Below are 15,022 nucleotides of genomic sequence, written 5' to 3'. Positions count from 1 at the left end.
GCCACCAATCATCACACTTTATCCAGGGTCGCCTATCAAAACCCTTGGTCTTTAATTCCTTTGCCCTCAAACACACCCCAACTGGATGTCTTTGGCAGGATGGTCCCTTAGAATGCATTCATCGCCTAGCTACTACTAAAAAAGTTGTTTTGTCATACCCTGCCTTAGTGGCCACCCTTTCGACCAGGGGACGTAAGCGAAGTAAAGAATTGTTTGATCAAGATGTGGCCCTCATAATTGTTCCTTACACTAGAGACCAATTTAACACCTTATTGCAAAACAGCAAGGATTGGCAATTTCTATAGAAGGGTCCGTGGGATAAATTGGATATCACTTCCCTACTAATCCAATTCTTTATTTTCTAAAAATTCTTCCCCTTATATTTCCAAACAACACTAGGTCTGAGCCCTTACGTCAGCCTGTCACTTTGGTTTTTACACATGTTCCTCTAATGGAAAGGCTGTTACTATTATTGATGGTCACTCCTGTGTTCAGGTCACCAAAGAAACTTCTGCTCACCAAGCTGAATTAATGGCAGTCATTTATGCTTTTGCCCATTTGACTGAGGTTCCTTTTAAATTGTATACAGACTCACGTTCTATAGCAAGGTTGTTTCCCCACATTGAAACAGCCTCTCTTCCTGAGTTTCGATCCACAAGTTTTCCCCTGCTTCAGAAACGTCACAAACACTCATCCACCTCTGAACTCCGCCTTTTTTTCATTGGGCACATTAGAGCTCATAGTAATTTGCCAGGCTCCTTATCTCAAGGAAATCATCAGGCTGATTCGCTTACTAGGGCTGCTGATTCTTCAGCCCTAGAAGAAGTCTGCTTATGCCATAAATTACATCATCAAAATGCTTCTACACTCAGGCTCCAATTTAATATCTCTAGGGAAGCAGCTCGAGAAGGAGTCCACTCCTGTAAGCAATGCCCTGCTCATTTTCCAGCTCTACCCTGTGGGGTCAATGGAAGAGGTCTGAGACCCTATGATTTATGGCAAATGGATGTTCCCCATGTGCCATTCTTTGGAAAACTTTGTTCTGTTCATGTATGTGTTGATACATTTTCTCATGTCATTGTCTCTTCTGCCTGTATGGGAGAAGCATACAAAGATGTAGTTCTACATCCTTAAGTTAGCCTTTCCTATTTGGGCATTCTGAAATCTATGAAACTAACAATGCACCGTCTTACACTTCTGTCACTTTTAAAAGGTTTACTCGACCTTTCAAGATTTTTCATACCACAGGAATTCCTTACAATCCCCAAGGACAAGAAATTTTTGAGACTGTGCATCAGACCCTAAAGGCTCAAATTCAAAAATTACAAGAAGGGGAGTTTAAGGATAGCTCTCCACATCACATTCTCTCCCATGTTTTCTTTGTCATTAATAACCTAAATATACATCTTACCAACTGTACCAATATGTGTGAGTTTTGGAATCCAGCTTGAGAGAACCCTAAGACCTTGGTAAGGTGGAAAGATAGACTTTCTGGCCAGTGGAAGGGACCCGATGTTGTACACACCTGGGGACGAGGGCATGCTTGTGTCTCTCCACAGGACACAGACTGTTCCCCGTGGGTTCCAGATCATTTAGTGGGACACTATGTCGAGCTCTTTAACTTTTCCTTTGACTCCCCTGACCACAGAAAGAATGCAGAGGAACCATCAAATCCTCAACCCCCTGCCTCCTAAGGACCCGCAAATCATAAGGACACTCACTCCGACCATGAGTGAGCTCTCCTTGCAGAAAGATTGTCCCCGTCGCCGCTGCCGACTCGCCCGATCTACATGGGGCTCCACTCGTACATGAGGACAATTAAAATCCCTGGCAGATGACACTATTGCCCTTGTTGAAACTCAGGGAGCCACAGTCACTCCAGCTACACTGTTTGTAGCTCTTCTTGCATTATTGTGTTCTCAGGCCCATACGGGCTATGCCCTTAAACAACAGTATTGGGCTTCTATCCCACCCAAACCCTCCTATGTTAAGGCCTGTAACATGGGAAAATGAACGTCTTTCTGTTTTTACTAGCAATCCATATCTACTTGGTGGCAGCGCAGTTGAATTCTTGGTGCCTCAAATCAATCCTGATTTTTTTCAATATCAGATAACCCAGTTCTTCTCCCATACATTTTTCGTATTCATGGTCTTAAGGGATGCCTTCCCCATCTCTTTTAAGGAGCTGTTACTGATTCGTCAGCTGAAGTTAAGGGAAGGCATTCATTTTGGTCTATATATATGTTGGCTCTTGGAGGTGGAGACCCTATTACTGATGATGAACATTCCATTTCTAAAAAGTTAAGTAGCTGCAACCAGCCACCTCCTTTCCAGACTCCCTAACGATGCCTCAAAGGACGTCTGGATACTTATTGACGTTAACAAGGGTTATCCTCGCTGGTGGACTTGTATGTATCCTTTGTGAATAGGTTCTTATTTGATGATATACACTAAAGAAATCACGTATGATAGGTCTAATTTCATGCCCTCTGTTAACTATAGGTATTATTTTAAGAACTCACCCAATGGGTCTTCCTGGGTGGCTAAGTCAGTTAAGCCTCTGGTTCACTCAGGTGATGATTTCACGTTCGTGGGTTTGAGCCCCGTGTCGGGCTCAGAGCCTGGAGCCTGCTTCAGATTCTGTCTCTCCCTCTCTCTCTGCCTCTCCCAGTCTCATGCTCTGTCTCTCTCCATCTCAAAAATAAATAAAATATTTTAAATAATAAAAATTACTCTCCCAAAACTCTTGGTCAGTTATTCTTTTGTTTTTGTTTTTGTTTTTTGTTTTTTGTTTTTTTATATTTAATCATTCCTATTCTTTTTTTTAATTTAATTTTTTTATATTTTTTAAATTTCTGTCCTTGATGGAATGTATTAAATAAGCAAACACCACCAACAAGCAAAACAAGTACTACAATGTAAAAACATTAAAAAAAAAAAAAAGACAACCTTCTCCCATACATAAATGAAAGATTGCACACAAAGAACTCACATCTTTTCAAGCTTCAATAGTAAATATTTTGCTACTCTGTATTAAATACTGCTTGGTTTGCACAAGCTAAGATGAAACCACATCATAAATCAATAAGCATTTTGCATTTTCTTTCATTATATACTCAAAGTCATGCCTACTGCACCTCTAAACATTTCATTAAAATTTAATATATTGTCCTCGGATAGAGGACGTATCAGATATTAAACTGATAAGAACAGATACTACACTTGATCTTAACCAAAAGGCCGAGAAGGGATGGTCAGTTATTCTTATACCTAGTTTTGTTATCTGTGGGGAGCTGCAAAGATCACCAGATCAGCAGCCTACAGGCAAGAAGTGTCACTCCCTGTGGGAGCTGCCAGAATTACAAAGATCAGCTGTCTACAGACTAGGGAAGTGTATTTCCCAATTCAGGCACTGGAGACAGCCAAAATGGAGAGCCAGTAGAACAAAGATGGGCTGCCTGAAGGCAGAAGTAGTGTTAATAGCTCCCCCACTCAGCGCTGTAGTCTGTCAATCTGAGCATTTTACGGATCCCTTAGGTGCTACGTTTCGGTTTCAGCTCTGGCCTCTTTTTATTTACTTGACCCTGTTTCTTAGCAACCAACCTAGGTGAGCTGCTTTGCTTCCCGCCTTCAACCCTTTATAGGTGTGGGTATTTTCTCAATAAAGAGAGGCTTGATCAGAAACGTTTGTCTTGCCTCCATTCTCTGTGCCCCCTGTCCCCCAATTCTCACTCCCTCCTCAGGAACCCACGACAATCGACCGACCTGCTGGCCGGGTCGGAACAGTCAGTTATCAGTTAACAGGTGACATGCTAATGGTTGAGTCCCTCCTCTGCTAACCTACTATTGATGGCAGTCTTTTTAAACAAACTACCATTTGGCAGCTTTTGGCTGCAATGCATCTCATTATACTGACCTGCCCAAATGGTCCTACCAATTATGCTGTCACTGTCTATGTTCAAGCACCCTATGCCCTCCTCTATTCTAATAAGACACATGGAAGGATACTCTCAAATTGAAAAAGGATGAAAGTTACTGTATGCATGTACAGGGTGTATTCTAACTAACTGCATTTCTCCTGAGAATGGAATTCAGGTTTTCGTCATACATTAAGACAACCTCGTTATGTTATGCTCCCTGTAAAACTGAATATCCCTTGCTATGATGATTATGGGTTGCAGGTCATACAGGAGGTCAATTATGCTCTCATATGTCCAAAGCGATTCGTCGGAGCCTTCATAATGGACATTATGGCATGAATTGCCATCATAGGGTCTGTAACTGCTTCCACTGTCCCCTTGTCCAGGAGGTACCTACAGCCCAACCTGTTAACCGGTGGCAAAATAATGTCTCTTTTGCATTGGCCACTCAGGAAATAATTGACAGGAAATTGGACACTAAGGTTAATGTGTTAGACAGTACTGTGTCAGTAATGAATTAAATTTTATAAAATCTCGTTTGGCCCTTCAAAGTCACAAGGAGTATACCTGGATCTCTGTGACTCCTCTCTAACATATTGGTACCATCCACACTTGGGAGAATATCCATAATCATCTACTTGGTATTTGGATCCATTCTAATTTTAGCATTGATGTCCAGACCCTTCATGAACAGATTCAGGCTATTAATGCATCCTCTACCTTTATCTCTCCTTCACAGATTGCAACTTCCTTTCTGCAAGAGTCACAGAATCTCTTTAGCTCTCAGGGGTAATTTCATTCCTGGCAAATGTTGACATGGTGGCTCGAGTGTCGATGCTCAATTTGTGCCTTGTTCCCTGTTTCTCTAAAATAACTAACCAAGGCTTTCACAGTGTATACTTTGAGCTACACCACCTTCATTTAAAAATACAAAAGGAGGAGATGTTGGGAGACATTCTGAACTCACAAGTTGACAATACTCCTTGTGAGGTTAAGGCAGGTTTGCAAGGCCTCCTGCCATCAGATGATGACCCATATCTACCCCCACTCAACTGTTTTGGCTTGAGCACCATCCCCCAAGGCACCTTGTTGATTTCTATCAGGAGTGACTTGTCTCCTTATTCGGCTTCTAATCTATGAGGATTGCACCTTGTGCAGGATCTTATCATAGGAACTTCTTTTATGATCATCAGAACAGACATTGTGTTTCCTGAGAATTGTGTTTTTTTATACACCCTGTTAAGCAGACAGGCTATTGATCCCTGCTCCCAAAGAACTAACTTCTGCCATTGCTATGCTAAAAGCACTTTCTTGTTCCTTTCCCATTTGATAAGCATCTAAATCCCCTACTTCAATCACTGTTGATAAAGGGTATGTATGAGACTTCTACAAATGTATGTTCTGGGAAATTTTTACACGTCAAAAAAATTTGTCAACAGAATTCATTGTCTACGGCAAATGCCACTTCTGTGCTGTTCCACATACACTTAAACATAAATGAAGCTGAGTCTCAGTTAGTGAGGCGATGCCTGCCCATCGATGAGAAACTTACTTGAGACTTTCACTCTCTCTTGCTGACACCATCATCCTTCAGGGAATCCTGGACGTGCTGGAGCTAGATTCTGACAGAGATTAAAATACAGACATGCAGCCGGTACTTACTCTAAAACAAGTTCAAATTTGTTAAAGCAAATATCCACGAATTTACTTATATAGGAAGTTTACATTTTTATAAGAAGTGCTTTTTAGGAAGAAGCTGGATGCCACTGTGTGATGTTTTCATTGCTTCTTTCTGTACTCGTTATTAATGCTTTGAGCACTGCCTGTATTAGAATTGGTACAAAATCAGAAACAGTGGTGAACATTTCATTGCGCGATAAGACACTTGCTCAGTCCATGTAGTACGAGCTGTATTTGGGAGGCTCCTAGATAAGAGGATTTTTTTTTCATCATATCTGCTGGGTATCTTGTCATGGCCTGTCAGCCTATCATGCTTATAGCATTCTTTTGACCTAACAGCATCTTCACAATAGCTAACTAAAAAGAAAAAAAAAAATGAGGTGGGGGGGAGGGTTCCCAAGTAGCTCAGTCATTAGGTGCTCAGCTCTTGATTTAGCTTAGGGCATATTCTCAAGGTTGTGGGATCCATCTCCACAAGGTGCTCTGTGCTGACAGCACAGGACCTGCTTGAGATTCTCTCTCTCCTTCTCTCTCTGCCCCTCCCCCACTTGCATGTGTGCCCACGTCGTGAGCATCCTCTCTCTGAAAATAAATAAATATCAGAACAAAAAGTCCACACTTATGAATTGCTCATTGCTTCCTTTTTGAAGCGGTCATGAATTATCTGTTCAATTTCTCACTGTGCAATATTGTTAGAGTTTGGCATCTGGATCTTAATCTGCAATTTCTAGAAATTCCCCTGACTCCCTTCCTGAAAATCAGAACTTTTATCTTAGAAGCCTCCCAGAAACTCTTGTTTTTCCCTTTTAGAACCTCTCTTTTTTTCTCTCTAATTCTGCAGACTTTGACTTGCCCAGTCAAACCTGTAAATTCTTTGTGTATCTTGGGACTCACTTTATCTGGACCCAGACTGGAATATAAGCTCCTCAGGGAGCTTTCCACTGGAATATAAGCTCCTCAGGGAGCTTTTTGTTCCCTGCTCTAGCATATGTAGGGGCTCCATATACTTTTTAAAAGTATAACAGCCGTATTGAAATATAACTTACATACCATGAATTCAGTAGTTTTTGGTATATTCACAGAAATGCACACATCACCCTCTTTTCAGAAATCTTCATCACCTCATTAACAAAACCTCATAAACCCACGAATCAGTCCAGCCTGTCAGTTGCTGGCACCACTACTTTACTCTCTATTTGTATGGATTTGCGTGTTCTGGACACCATATAAATAGGATCATACAATATATATGAGGCCTTCTATGATTGTTTTTTTTTCACTTGACACGGTGTTTTGAAGGTTCATCCATGTCATAGCAGGTAACTCATATCTTTGTTGCCAAGTAACATTGCATCGTATGGGTATACCACATGTTTATCAGTACTTATGTGGGTGCACATTTGGATTATTTCTACTTTTTGGTTACCGTGAAGGCTACTGTGTGCATTCATGAACAGGTTTTTGGGTGGATACATATTTCCAGTTCTCTTGGGTATATACCGAGGACTGGAATTAGTATGTTCGCTTGACCTTTTAAGGAATGGCGCACACTGTTCCAATGTGGTTGTACCATTCTATATCCTCACTAGCAATGGGCAAAGGTCCCGATCTCTTCTCATCTTCTACCCTTGGTGTTGTGTCTTTTTTATTGTAGATATTGGATGATAGTCATCCAGGCAGGTGTGAAATGGATCTCCTTGTAGTTGGGTTTGCATTTCTATAAGGATGTTGAGCATCTTTTTCATATGCTCATTGGGCAGTTGTATATCTTTGGAGGAATGTTCGTTTAAATCCTGCACCCATTTTTTGAACTTGGCTATGTGTCTTTTTATTGTGAGTTGTATTCAGGGTAGAAGTCCTTTATCAGGTATATGGTCTGTAAATATTTCCTGCCATCTGTCACTTGTGTTTTCATGTTCTCAATAGTATGGTTTGAAACATATGTATTTAAAATGTTGGTAATGTCTAATTATCTGCTCTCCTTTTGTTACGTGCTGTTGGTACCACACCTAAGAAACCATTGGCTGATCCAAGGTCACAAAGATATATATCTGTTTTCTTCCAAGAGTTTTATAGGTTTAGTTTTTCAGTTTGGTCTTTAATTCCTTTCACGTTACTTTGTGTATATGGTATGAGGTAGGGATCTAACTTCATTCTTTTGTGTGTGGATACCCAGTTTTGCCAGAACCATTTTTTGAAAAAAACTATTTTTTCCCTATTGAATTGTTCTGGCACATTTGTTGAACATTAGTTGACCATATATCTAAGGGTTTGTTTCTGGATTCTCAGGTCTATCCCACTGATCTACCTGACTGTCTTTATGCCAGTGCCACACATTCCTGATTGCTGTAGCTTTGTAGTACGTTAAAGTTGGGAACTGTGATTCCTTCCACTTTGTTCTTATTTTGCCAGATTTGTTTATCTTCTGGGTACCTTGTATTTCTGTATGGATGTTAGAATCTGCAAAATATATCTGGCAGATTTCCCACTCTGCTTTCCAGCACCCGTTTGCTTTAGGGCTTATTCTCTGGGAGTGCCGTTTCCTACTCAATAGGGTGTTGGCGCCTGAGGGGCTCAGTCGGTTAACCACTAACTCTTGATCTCAGTTGGGGTCATGATCTGCTTCACAGCATCCATAGGTTATTTCTTAAGAAAAAATACAAATCTTACATTTCTTCTCCAGAAATATGGTAAGAAAAGGATTAATCTTCAGAACAGGTTATTGGTAATTTATTCCACCTGTTCTTTCATAACTGTTAGTTTTGTATTCGACCTGATTCATGGAAGTGATTTCGAAATGAAGATATAAGGTCTCTGTTTATGTCTGTATGTATGGTTTTTTGTTTGTTGCTTTTTTATTTTTTGTAAATGTTTATTTATTTCAGGAGAAAGAGAGAGTGTGAGCATGCACATGCAAGTGGAGGGACAGAGAGAGAGATCAGAGAGGGAAAGAGAGAGAGAATCCCAATGAGGCTCATCGCACAGCCCATAGTGGGGCCCAGTCCCACAAACTGTAAGATCATGACCTGACCCAAATCAAGAGTCAGATGCTCAACCTCCTGGGCCATCAATCACCCCTGTTTGTATGTGTCCATGCATACAAAAAAAAAGAAAAAGAAAAAGAAAAAGAACCCTAGCTGGGGATGATGTGTGATGTTGTGTACTGTCTCAAGAAGTTTTGGGGTGCCTGGGTGGCTTAGTTGGTTAAGCGCCTGACTTCAGCTCAGGTCATGATCTCACACGTTGAGAGTTTGAGCCCCTCGTCAGGCTCTGCGCTGATAGCTTGGAGCCTGGAGCCTACTTCAGATTCTGTGTCTTCCCCTCTCTCTGCCCCTCCTCTGCTCATGCTCTGTGTCTGACTCTCAATAATAAATAAATGTTAAAAATTTAAATAAAAGGAAATATACTTCTTAAAAAAAAAGAAGTTTCTGCTCTTGGTCTAAACATAATTAAGAACAAGTAGATAGATGTAATAGGATAAAAAATATCTTTAGGTGAAATTTTTTAAATGTTTCCCCAGATCTTTTTTGTAACCTAAAACTTTAAAGTTTGGCTATGTTAAATTATATAATGGTTAGTCCTCAATTATCTAGATCATTTCCAAATAAGAAAAAATACTAACACATTATTTACTAAACACAGGTTTCTTTCTGCAGAGGAGCTGTGGATAAATGGGTAAATGGGTCCCTTAATAAACGTCCTTTCTCTGAACACTTCACTATGAGAAAGCATATATTTCTAGAAATAATAAAAAGTCTTTAAAATTTTTTGCCATGTCACAGAAAGTTAATATAATACACAGTTCATAATTTTTTACATCTTTATTTTCACTAAAAACCAAGGTGTTTATGGTTAAATATACTACTGTAGGTTGAAAGGTACTAGAAATAATAAAGGAAACATGTCTGTATGAAAAGAGAGTAGGATGTGTCTTTCCAGTAAAAGATGGTATGAGAAATGGAGATGCATTTGTTGTTAAGAAAAAAAGTTGTCAAAGGTTTTTGGAAAAGAAATCTTTGGGAGAGATTTTATGGGTGGATCGGGCTGGTCAAGATGAGAATACATTTGGGGCGCCTGGGTGGCTCAGTCGGTTAAGCGTCCGGCTTTAGCTCAGGTCAGGATCTTGCAGTTTGTGGGTTTGAGGCCCGCATCGGGCTCTGTGCTGACAGCTAGCTCAGAGCCTGGAGCCTGTTTCAGATTGTGTGTCTCTGTGTCTCTCAGTCCCTCCCTCACTCGTCCTCTGTCTCTATCTCAAAAATAAATAAATAAATAATTTAAAAGAAAGTCTCACCTGGTACAAAATTAGAATTCGGTTTTCTCCCTGTTGAAGGACAGAGGTTGAATGAGGTCTGTTCTCCGTGTAACAGGAAACAGTTGACAACACTGGTTGTGTTTCTCAGGTGTTGACTAAATTACTATATTTGAAAGAGATGTGATTAGACTCAGATAAGACCAGATAGTTTTAAAGAACTAAAATTGACCTTACAGAGCCAATAAAACCCCTTGATGAAAAGAACGTCCATCTTGTACCTTGTTTAAAAGTTAAAAGGTATCAGAGGTGCCTGGGTGGCCTAGTCGGTTGAGGATTCGACTTCGGCTTAGGTCACGTTCTTGTGGTTCATGGGTTCAATCCCCGTGTGGGCTCTGTGCTGATAGCTAGCTGAGAGCCTGGACCCTGTCTTCACATTATGTATCTCCCTCTCTCTCTGACCCTCCTCTCTTCCCGTTGTCTCTGTCTGTCTCTCTCAAAAAAATAATAAAAAAACCTAAAGGTATTAACAAAACCAGTTATCTAATCTTGTGGCTACTAAAAACAAATCTATTTCAGGGCAGTAGTAGAACGTCGTTATCGTGTATGAAGGAATGCACTATTTCTAATCAAAATTTAGTGAAACAGCTCCTCTGTCCCCTTGAGACGATCTACTAATAACCTGACCAGAAAATGGTGTTGAACTGAAGGCTTTGTGGTGCCAGCGTCACCTGCAGGTGAGAGTGTGACTTTCCTGTGTGCCCCCTGGTACCCTTAGCCTGGTTGGGGTTTCCCGGTCTTTGCAGGGTCTTTACTGAAGGTATTCATGTTTACAATGCTGTGTGAGGTCAGGACGGAAGGTTCGCGTGTGGGGGCAAGGCTCTGGGGGTCGTAAGCATTAAACCTTCTAGAAGTGGTTGAAAAAGAGCAAGAATATGGAAAACTACTACAGGATGCACTCGTTAGTTGGTCCAGATGGGAAGTCCTGCATTTCTGAACAGACAGAGCAAGACACTTTTAGAGCAGGAGAAGTGATCACATCCCAGAGTCTGATCAGTAGAACCCCGGTGGGGGAGGGGGCAGGGGGCTGTGCCCGCAGCGGTTTGCGGGCACTGCAGTGGGGGCACCAGGGCCCCGAGGTTCTCAAGATGCCTCACACCAGCTCTTCCAGAAATGTTGCTCAGGATGCCCTTCCTTCTGTTTGAGCAAATGCTCTACTGTTCAGCACACATGTGAGCCATCCCTGTGAGCTGCCAAAGGCATCCTTTCCTAAGGGATGTCCGTGCCTGGGGTGTTGAATGTTTCCCAACAGGTCAGTCCTTCATCGGTCCCCCCGCCCCCATCACGTACGGGTCAGATTTAATCAGAGATGATAGTATTTGGCATTTCCTTTCATACTTCATACTTGAACTAGCATCTCGTGCTGGGAGACAGCTTCATCTTATACAGAGAGGTTTAATCCCTTTCTGCGTCCTTCAGTAAAACCCCCTGACAGATGAAATGAATGGAAATCTCTTTGGTTTTATGAAAAGGGGAAAAGTACAGTGGATTATGTCCTGTGTTGACATGTGTATCTATAGGTCTCTCTATTACTCTCTATCACTATCAGTATCTTTATCTGTGTATCTACAGTCACCGGGAAAAGGAAGTCATCAAATGCTAACTGTGGGATCAGGGAGATTTTTTTCCTTTTTCTTATTATCCAATTTCTACATGTCCTGAATTTTCCATAAGCTGTATGTTCCCCTAATAAAACTGAAATTTTCCATTGAAGGAGAGAGAAATGTGCTGTTTCTTACGCAGATGGTCTTTGAAAGCTGTGTTCACAGTAGGCCTGGCCTCCCTTCTGCTCCAGTTAGGGCCTTCCCCGCCTCCCTCTGCCCAGATCGTACACAGTGGCTTTTCAGAATTTATGATGCCTCGTATTCCTTATTTGCTCTCAGAAATCACCTACCGCCCTGACCGGAGTTTCTGCAGCCACGCAGTAGACTGCCGAGATGAAAGAAAAGAAAGTCCCGTGCAGACGCCTACTCTCTGTCAGGTAAGTAGCCGGAGACTGGCCGGGACTGACCGCACCCACAGCATTCAGGCTCTGCGCTGTCAGCATGAGCCCGGCTTGGGGCTTGAACTCACAAACCAGGAGGGGATGACCTGAGCCGAAGTTACGAGTTGGATTCTTAACCGTCTGAGCCACCTGCGTGTGCCAGGGTGTTAGGATTTCAAGGCACGGGCCCCTTATGTCTTTTGAGTGTTTTCCTGTGAACCTTTTCTTTCTGTTGCAGTTGTCAGCAGGACTTCACATCTTCAAAGTCGCAGTTTCCAGGGAAGATGCCCTTGGAGAAGGATATGCAGATGTCACCACGAAGCCAGGTAAGCCCCTGGAGGAGACTGGCCTCCTGTTGTGCAGGGGGATCTCTGTCTTTCGTGCCTGAAAAAGATGCTAAAAGAGTTTTTATTTTTACATTTGGCTCTACTATAGAGGAAATGGGCAACATTTAACATGGTTTTCTGTTTCCTCTCTGCATTCTGTGTAATTCTGCGCTTTGAGGTTGTCAGGTCGCTGCTGACCTTAGTGAGTGGCACACTGCTGTCCCTTAGTCTCCCTTCTGCAGGATTTGCTCCAGTCACCCCTCACCCCCTTCCTCATGGCTCCACCTTACCTACTATGGAGGGGTTTTTCAACTAGAGTCAGCTGAGCGCCTGAAGGTTTGGGAGGTATGTAGTGAGCTTTCAGGCTGCTACCAGCCCACAGGTCAGTGCCTATGTGTGAATTAGACACAGTGCCCCTTTGTCTAGGTTGGCACACACAACTGAGGTGGGCCACCTTGTGTCAGCGCTCCTTCCCAGCCACTTCCTGGGGGGCTCGAGGCTCCCTTTCTGCACATTATTCCTGAGTGTTAGGCCTCAGAGATGGTGGAAGCTAGACTCGGATGGAAATGGTAGATGAGGAGGTAGAGGTGGTGGAGGTGATGGAGGTGGGGGAGGAGATGCGGGAGCATGTGGGAGAGGTGATGGAGGAGATGGTGGAGCATGGAGGAGGTAGAGGTGATGGAGGTGGGGAGACTGTGGTGGTGAGGGAGGATGGTGACATTTGGAGGTAATGGAGGTGGGGGAGGTGGTGGAGAGGCTGGAGCAGGTGAAAGTGAAGGAGGTGGAGGTGTTGGAGAAGGGGGAGGAGGTGATGGAGGAGGTGGTGGAGATGGTGGAGGGGTGAAGGTGAAGGAGGTAGGGAGGCGGTGCCCACGGTCGAACCCTCCAGCCCCTGTTGACTGTAGGGGGAGCTGGAACTCTCCTCCATCGCTCCCTTTCTGCTCTGACTGCCCATGTTCTGTGCTGGAGCCCTGGGTTATTATTACCCGGGATATTGCCTGGTTATTCCAGGTCCACTGAGCCTGGGCTCACCTGCGAAAATGTAAACCTGCAGACAGACTCCTAAAATTCACAGGAAGTTTGGAAAACTTTTGAGAGTACTCTCCACCGCTGATGCCTGAAGAATAGACCCCTTCTCGATAGGATGTTTATATCCAACTTGTAAAAAGCAGACGACGTTACTGGGGTTATGATGTGCGCGCACACAGCGGGCTCAGCCTGTGTCCCTTTCTCTGTCACACAGGCAGAAGCGTCGCCCTGCCTGTGGCATCAGCCTTCCCGAACGGAACCGTGGGTGTCAGGGACACATAAGAGTGACCGCCCCACGGGCTGAATTCTTGGGTTTAACAGTCCTATTTCGGTTTTTTTGTTGTTGTTTTTTTAATGTTTTATTTATTTTTGATACAGAGAGAGACAGAGCATGAGAGGGGGAGAGGCAGAGAGAGAAGGAGACACATAACCGGAAGCAGGCTTCAGGCTCTGAGCTAGCTGTTAGCACAGAGCCTGACGTGGGGCTCGACCTCAGGAACATGAGATCTGACCTGAGCGGAAGTCGGAGGCTTAACTGACTGAGCCACCAAGGTGCCTCAGATTTGAAAATCATTAACTTGCTGTTTTGGCTTCTGTAAATTGCATTGCAAATGTATCTCACTGTTCACTGTTCTAACTACGTGGTGTGGTGACCACTATGTGGCTCTTTGTTTAAATTATGGTATGGTGCTAAAGTCGCCTGTCAATTTGCCTGCTTTCTAAACAGACAACTTAGGTCATAAATTGCATGCCCACCCCCCTGTTTGAAGCTGAGGAGACAAAGCATACATGTGGAAAGTCATCTATTCACTATCACACAGAACCTGGAGTGCCTAACTACAATTGGTCATTTCAAAACCCTCTTAAGACAAAGAACTTGAAAACTGATAGGGTCCCACCAGAACTACTGTCTGTTTGTTAAACAGACTGGATGTCCTGTTTGTGACTGGATGTCCTGAAATGCCATAAACTTTAATTGGTTAACTAAATGATGATGTAGCTGCCTTCCTAAAGTCAATATAAGCTCACTGCTACCTGTATTGGGGGCCATTCTCTGCTCCTTATCCAAGGAGATCAGGTTTGGCTCCACTGTAAATAAAATCTTGCCTCGTTGGGTGTTTGGTGGTCTTTATCATCACCCTATTACAAGCCCAATCGCTCAACCTTGAATTATTTACCAGGGTTGGAGAGTAAAAGAACGTGTTTTGTTTTGTTTTGGTTTTTGTTTTTTGACCATATGGTCAATCTGACCCAAGGCGGTCTTACACTTTTTACCATAGCAAAGGCAGAAGTTAGTTTTTGTGAGCAGGGTCAATAGCTTGTTTTCTTGAGTGGAAGAAAAACAGGTTTCCCAGGAAATGTAATACTTGATTCCATAAACACAAAAGAAGAAATTCCTATAATAAGTTCCTTCACAAGGTACAATTAGCATATTTTAAGATAAGAGGACAAGTCACTCCTATACCAGTCAGCCAGGTGCCTTGGGGGTCTGTGCTCCAGCAAAAATAATTGAGTGGGGCATAGACATCCATCGTCATCTAGTGGCGGGAGGTCTTGCAAACCCGCCTTACCTCACAAAGAGTTTCCTCAACTTTTGAGTTCAGAATGGCTTCTAACACTAGGTCCCCTGTGGCTGGGAGGTGGCCGCCCAGGGACCCAACTTCTTGAAGGCCAGAGGATTGCGCCAGCAGCGCTGGGACCTCAGGCTTCCGCCCCTTCCGCCCCTTCCGCCCCTTCCGCCCCTTCCGCCCCTTCCGCCCCTTCCGCCCCTTCC

At 43.1% G+C, this 15,022-nt stretch overlaps 2 protein-coding genes and 1 pseudogene across 2 annotated transcripts in view; all 3 read right to left on the bottom strand.

The window, feature by feature from the left end:
* LOC115296524 (zinc finger protein 91-like) overlaps window positions 1–15,022 on the bottom strand; it is an 80,479-nt gene that overhangs the window by 29,631 nt on the left and 35,826 nt on the right. The window lies entirely within an intron of this gene.
* LOC115295647 (zinc finger protein 665-like) overlaps window positions 1–15,022 on the bottom strand; it is a 114,016-nt gene that overhangs the window by 63,186 nt on the left and 35,808 nt on the right. The gene's annotated exons all lie outside the window — the stretch shown is intronic.
* LOC115297358 lies at window positions 3,142–3,252 on the bottom strand (annotated as a pseudogene).

Source organism: Suricata suricatta, chromosome 7 (assembly GCF_006229205.1).
Source record: "Suricata suricatta isolate VVHF042 chromosome 7, meerkat_22Aug2017_6uvM2_HiC, whole genome shotgun sequence".
Classification (NCBI taxonomy): Eukaryota; Metazoa; Chordata; class Mammalia; order Carnivora; family Herpestidae; genus Suricata; species Suricata suricatta.
This window is presented reverse-complemented; position numbering and strand designations above follow the sequence as displayed.